Consider the following 7526-nt stretch of genomic DNA (forward strand, 5'->3'; position numbering starts at 1 on the left):
AAATATTCTACTGGACCGCACTGATGTGTGAAACATGTTAAAATTGTTCACGCACACTGACTTTTTAAAATAATAGAAGAACTCTATAACAGTAATAATCAGATTGAAACCAGAAGAAAGGCTAACTTCTTTAGTGACTGATATGCCTGGACTATTGCTAAGTGACTGTCTACCATGTACAAGACTGACCTAGGTGCTCAGTCCTCTGCTAATGGTTTTAGTTTACAGTGGCCTCACTAGTGCAAATAATATGTAATTACCCTTTTATTTATTTAATTGCCAGACAATGTTGCTTTCTCACCTAATTTCACTTATCCTGGTTATACTTTAAAGCTTGTAGTACACTCAATGATTGTAGAATAGATGGGACTTAGTGACTGTGGTGCACTTTGGCAGCTATTTACACTATATAATAGTACACAGTAATGCTTACTTTATAGTTTGACATGAGCTGGCTTATGGATCCTTTAATATGCCAGAGTGTAACGCATAGGTAAAATACATATTAGCACCATGGGCTGTACTGCCAATATGATGGATATGTTAACACAATATAATTGAGAGGAAGATTAAAGTTTGAGGTAGTCCGTAAATAAAAAGGTAAGTGAAAAAAAGTCACGTGATCACAATTCAATATTGTGGTTGGATTTATACCTGACTCAAAGGGACCTGGAATATTTCTACTTGTTGGAGACTTCTCATATTGCTACACTACAACTAATTCTTCTTTCATTATTAAGAGAATGTAAATTGATACAGGTCACCCGTCTCTGAATTTACAAGTCTATGGCCAGGACTGGTAAGGGAGACAAGGTGCAAAGCTGACTTGTGAGCCCCTGTTTTAACAAATTATGCCTGAGTGTGAAATAGAGACTGGGCCTAGATATGTGCTGGAATACGGCCTCACTTACATGCATAGCTAAATATTGACAGTAAACTGTGAAACTATAATCTAAAAGATGTTACTACATTATGTGTAAAGAGAAAGCAGTTCCAGCCTTGATTATATCACAGTAAACTGACGCTGGTGATTATTGCTTTCTACATACTATATGCATTTTCAAAAGTGGTGTGTGACATTGTGGAATGGGCCCCCTAGATCTGACACACACACACACGCGTGCGCGCTATTTTAATATGAAACAATAAGAAGAGTATGCAAATATCCAGGGTTCATGGTTTAGGGTGACTCTCATAGTTTATTTCTCAGGCTGTAAGCAGGTCAGTTAGTATTGGGAAGTTAATAGCCAGTATCTGTGGCTTTTTTTTATAAATTATTGGAAAAACTGTAATGGAATAAATAGTAAACTTATAGGTACATGCTAATCAAAATGAAAAATGTAAACACATACTTCATTTTTCACTTTTTCATCAAGGCATTGCTGTCATATATCAGGCTTTTCCACCCTCTTTCTTTGGTACTTAATTAAACCTAACCTAAAAAGTTCAGTACTAAAAAATTTTGCACAGCCACAGAATATATTAAAAGTCTGTTGGTAAGTTAAAAGAGATTGGAGACACAGACCCTACAGGGTTGTCTCTGGATTGTAGGTGCGGTGGAATACATAGAGCAGATTAAGGTAAAAGAGTGAAGTTTGTAATGTTACCAATGTCTCCTGGAGAGTAACTGATAGGATTGATTGTGCCTGGGATTGTTCTTTAGGTTTTAGCACAGTATTCCCAGTCTAGCATTTGACACACTTTGGATTTTGTACTTAAAACAGTCTAAAATTCTAATTTGCTCCTTTAGGACATAATACTGTCACCAAGACGTTAACATCAAGAGGCAGCAACATATCCTTCCTCTGTATAGTTAAAATTTGAGCTAACATTAAAAAGAAAGCATGAATATATTTTGTTTAGCTATACATGCCAGTATAGATAAAGCTAGAATGGTTCAACAAGCAAGCCTCATGGTAGATTTCTAAGGGTTAATATTTGAGAAGACTTTTTTTCTCAGTAATAGGACTTTTAGATTATTTAGGCCCCTTACAATTGGTAGTCTTTTTTTTTGGCAGCAGCACTTCCGTCAACACTGCCATAAAACACACACTGTAAGCCTCTCATTATAAGCCTCTAATTATAAGCCTTTAATATTGCTTCTCTGGTAGTGTTGCAAAAAGGATTAGTACACGTACTGCATATAAAAGTCAAGCTGTCCTAGTTTATGCTTACAACATAGCTGCTGTGCAATCACTTGTCACCCATAATACACTGACATCCTTTAATGCATACAATTAAAAATATACAAATCCTTTGTGACATCATTTATATCATATGTAATGTCCACACTTTCCAAGACTCAGTCTTGGTGGACACAGGCTTTAAAAATGAAAACACCTATTAAAAACACATTTTAGATAATCAATATAATTACAAGTCCTGTAATTAATTTATAGAGAGGACCTCTGTAAAAAGCCTTATTACACCAGGAGTGCATTTTACCATTATACACTTACAAGTCAGATGTAGAAACCTGGAATAATAAAAATAACAGATACATTGTTTTGCCATAGTTAAATTATAACTACAATTGTTTTTCTAGTTTTGGAGGGAACAAGGGTTAGAATGCTTGTCATTTTATATTGCTGGATGTGACACTTGTGGTTTCTTGCCTCCTCTGTCATTTAAAGTGCAAGTGATCACAGACCTTTAAAGCAGCAAAAGGTTCTATCCCTTTCCCACTGTACCCAAAATGTAAACATACATTTGTTGGAGTATCACATGACACAAAAAGGGTTGTAACCCATATCAGCCTATCCAGGAACAGCTTTCAACTTTACATCTGAACCGACAGGCTGAATTATGATTGGTGCTGTAGGCTACAGCTAGGGCCACCATCTTGGGGTAAAACAGGAGGTACTTCTGTACCGGACCAGATTAAAGGAATTTGGCATTGCTGGAACTTCTAAACATGGGAGGTCTGGAAGTTAACCTAGGTATTTTCGGTTGGTGGCCCTGGTTGTGGCATTCCACGGTTCAGCATTATTTTGTTAAATAATCCCAATGGTGAAGCTGGTCTCCAAAACTGCACTGTGAATATCCTTATGTTTACAGCATTCATAGATAATCTGCACAAACAATCACAATTTGTCAGAAGTTGCCAGTGGGGCTAAGCTTGTCTTTCTGATCTCTGGTTGTTAGCAAAGGGAACAAACCTAACTTTGATTGGAGAGGAAGCTGTAACATTGGTTAACTTGTAAAATATTAAAGGGGAATACCTGGTTTGATCACTACTGATATTATATTTGATTTGCACTTTTGATTGTATTAAATGATCCCACTTATATTTATTTTATTGTTTATTTTTTGTTAGCAATATTTTAACTGGTGTTTGGCTTGATAGTATTTTTTAACAACAGTAGAAGTTGATTTCTTTTTTTTTCCTAAAAGACATTTATATTTTGTAGTTTATAAACTACATTACACTGTTTTTTTCTTTATTGTGAACATTTATATGTGTGATGTGAAATAACAATTCTAGGCAACATAAAAAGGTCGGTGTTGCATGGCATTTATTTTAGAAATTGTAATTTAACCCTTGAGTGCAAAAGCATTGCAGAAGAAGGTTGTCTTTCACGATTACTCATTTTCCTATTCATAAATATCCAATTAGTCATTTTCAAGTCCCCTGTACAGCAGAGCTTAAGCTAGAGGGAGAAACAGTTACCTTTTGCACTGTGGTGTGAGCTGCACTACAAAGGTTGAAGACAACTTGTATTAAAGTACAGTTGTCTAAAGTAAATGAAAGAGATATGGGAGCTGTCATGTCTGATCTGCTGGTGAAATGCTAGTTGTCTGATTGTTTTCCTTATTGCCTGGTTTCAATAATTTCTGAATGACTAACAGCAAACGGGTATGCAGTACAAGTATCATGGACTCAGATCACTGAATCATAGGGGTCAGTATGACAGTCACACAGCTAGCACTCTCAACGTTGGCAGCATACATGTTACCCTCATGACTGGTTTCCCAATTGCTTTTGTGTTTTGCACATATGTCATGTGTAATGCTATAAAATTACACGTTGTTAAAGAAAGTGACATGTTTCTAATAAATACCCCTTTTAGTAAGTATGATCATAATACAAATATATGTTATCAACAATGCCTTTTGCTTATTCTGGCATTCTGTTCCTAACCAAATTGCTGCCCATTTGGGGAGGAGGGAGGGCTGGGGGTTGACAGGCTTTACTTAAACAGTAACCAGATACACCCCATCCATGTTTGGATGAAGACTTGCTCACATTTTAATGTAAAAGAAAATACCAAATGTATTTCATATGCATCTAATTGTAGAGCAAGTAGGACAACCTTATATTTTCTTATTTCCTACATCATATAACTGAAATGTGTTTTTATAGCACAATGGATTCTTCTAAAACAAGAGGCATGCTTCATTTCTATTTTAAAAGCCAAAACAATCCTTATTTGAGGATAGCAGGCAGAGCCACGAAAATCATCCCCCTTTCCCCTGAGCCGCTATACATCCAGAACAGCTGCTTTACATTACAGAATCAGCCTAATATTATAGATCTATTTATTCCAGACCCCATGTAGCTGTTAAGCCTTGTTGGCTGTCATCAGTAGAATATTATGAAACTATGCCTTTTGTGGGGTAAGGGTTTATGTATTTTCCTTATAGGATCATTTGCAGGAGTCATTGCTGGAGAGTTTTATATGGTTCCCTGCAAAATGAGCACATATTTATAACTATAAATTTATTGCCGCTAAAAAACTGATTTCTAACAAAACACCAGGTGAAAAAAGGCATTAAGGATCTTACTGTGAACCTTCCATGTTGGTTTTCATGCTGACAGAAAACTTTGTGAACCTCTTTCAATCACTCACATACTGAAAATTCCCAATGGAACTACTTTTAGGTCTGTAAAAATCCTGCATTGCTGCAGCACCCTCTGTACTAGCTGTATGAAACTGTGTGGCTTGTGTACACTACATCAGTGTATTTTAGATTTTAACTAGCACTTTCAGGTAAAATAAGTGATTTATATGCTCCCCATTCAAATGAATAGTGTAAAAATGTAGGGTGCTTCATAATGAGATCATGATGGGGTGTCTCCTGTCACTGAATTACAAGCATGCAATAGAGCAGTTACAATTCTATAATGAACAAATATTACTTCTAAAATGCACACTAAGCATCTTGCATATTTATTTGAATCATTTTGGATGTTTAAAAATAAAATTGCACTGGCACTTGTGCCAAACTTAGATTGTAAATTTTGCTGTGATATTTCAGGGCTAACCTCCCACTATCTCACTTAAAGTATTTTCTCTTGTGAGTCACAGAAGCACCACAATGAATGTGTTACCTCCGGCACCAACAAAATGTTTGCAGTATTTCTTTTAGTTATCATTGCTTTGACAGTATAAGTAAACCAACAAGGTTGTCTGTAGTTGGGCACATATTGAAGACCTGGTGGTTATAACTGGTAGAAAGAAGTATTGCTGCTTTGCAGTCTCCAATGGGATATGAAAACAAAGGTCTAGATGCACTGATGTTACTGTGAAAACAATACTTTGTGGTTCCAATGATATCTTTGTATAAAATATCCAATGAAAGTGCTCATACTTAATGCGTTATGAACCATGATAACTGAAACAAAAATGACGAATGTAACAATAAAACATGGAACTACCGCACTGCTTAAGTGTCTTTCTTGGTTCTGAATTAATGGAGAACTTCAACTAACAAGCTTTATATGCAATTAAATATAGGAACTGTTATCTGTTGGAGTGTTCATACAAATTGGGGAACTCTTAGAACCTTTTTGATCTCCCGGATAAATGACTCTTGATCTAATTTTCAACAAGTTATAATAATCTTGGTTTACATCGTCTAAAGCAGCGGTCCCCAACCACCGGGCCGCGGCCCACTACCGGTCCGCGGCGGTGTTTTCAGTGGGCCGCGAGTACAAAAAGGTTGGGGACCGCTGGTCTAAAGTGAACATGCAAAATATTAGCTTCTCCTTACTAAAGCCCACCCCCTCTATTTGCAGTTCCCATGCTCCCCCCACTCTCCCATTTACCCCATGCAAAAGACCATCAGTTTCATATTGTTCTATTTTGAAAGGCTGGAATATTGGCCACTCATGCCCCACTTTATAGTGAGAAGAAAATAAATACATTTCTATGCTACTCTATACCCAGCAGTATCTAGTAATTTAAAGCTTTACAAGGACTCTGGTTGGTGCAAGGGAAAAAGAATTGATCTTCACGTCATATTGTCCAAATATGTTGAAGATATAATCTTACAAAGGTGTTTTCTGGTGTCAGTTTCAGACATAGGTCACAGGTGTTATTTTCCATAACCAGATAAGGACATTGGACATGCTATACACAGCAAGACACAAATCAATATAAATAAATACCTTGTTCATGTTAAGTATGCTCACCCCTCTCCTATCCCACATTTTTCTATCTACTGGAAATAAATCCATTTCCAGCTCGTATGTTGGTTACTCCCATTGGCCTCCACATCACTTGTACAGTGCACAGACTGCTTAGTGTATAGACATATAGTGCTTTATTGCTGCCCATGTATTGGAAGCATATCATTTAGCAGTTCTGTGCCATTCATATTCATTCAACAAAGAACCACCGTCCTATTTCTCACTTCATGCAACTTCTGTGATTGAAATTCAACACTCAGCTGGGATATCTTTCTAAAATAAAACGAAGGGTAGTAAAGTGAAGTTTGAGTTTGTTCAGTCTAAGTACTAAACCACAAATTTCTGCATTCATTACAATAAATAAAGAGCCACCAAAAACGATAAAATGTTAAAAATACTAAATTAAAGAATGACAGTGCACTGTACTACCCTGGGACTTTGTTAACTGCAGCACCATGGGCAGTGAAAATACTTATGCCATTAGCCTTTCTGATCTATTGCTACCAGTAAGTGAACTGCAACATAAACATTTTCTATTGCTGGATTTTTTAGCAGCATTCCAACAAGCAAGGACAACATATTTTATGTTCATATGTCCAACCCATTTTAACATTTGAAGCCTATTTGGTGCTTTGTAAATTGGGTCAGTGCATTAATATCTAGAACAATTCTAGTTTATATATTTAAATGCAAACTCTATGCTATTAGCATTCGTGCAACTTGATCTGATTTAGTATACCGTTCTACAATATTTTATCAATGTTTTTCTACATGCAAAACCAACAGGTAGGCTGTACAGAGAAAACATGGGCTACTATTGCTGACTTCACCATTAACAAAGTGCTGTCTGATCTTGAACTGATCAAAGTTTTGACTTTCATCTGACTTTTTGTTCCAGGTCAGTGACTGTGGGTTCTTTTTGGCAGAGGGGTCTGGTCAAGGAAGTATAACATTGCTGGCTCTGGGGTTGGGAAATGCAGTCTTTTCCATACTTTGATCCACCATCACCATACTTTGATCCATGTAAATGACAAGTGTCATGTGAGAGAAGGGCTTATAGTGAATGTGGGAGGAAAGTGGAGTACCTGGAGGAAACCTGTGGTACCTGTACTAA

General features: G+C 36.6%; 1 protein-coding gene across 2 annotated transcripts in view; it reads left to right on the forward strand.

The window, feature by feature from the left end:
- REEP2 (receptor accessory protein 2) overlaps positions 1-5660 on the forward strand; it is a gene marked incomplete in the record, with an annotated part of 25537 nt that extends 19877 nt beyond the window's left edge. For both annotated transcript variants that reach the window (XM_072401088.1, XM_072401087.1), the window contains 1 exon segment: positions 1-5660.
- Positions 5661-7526: the final 1866 nt, after the last annotated feature.

Source organism: Pyxicephalus adspersus, chromosome 2 (genome assembly GCF_032062135.1).
Source record: "Pyxicephalus adspersus chromosome 2, UCB_Pads_2.0, whole genome shotgun sequence".
NCBI lineage: Eukaryota > Metazoa > Chordata > Amphibia > Anura > Pyxicephalidae > Pyxicephalus > Pyxicephalus adspersus.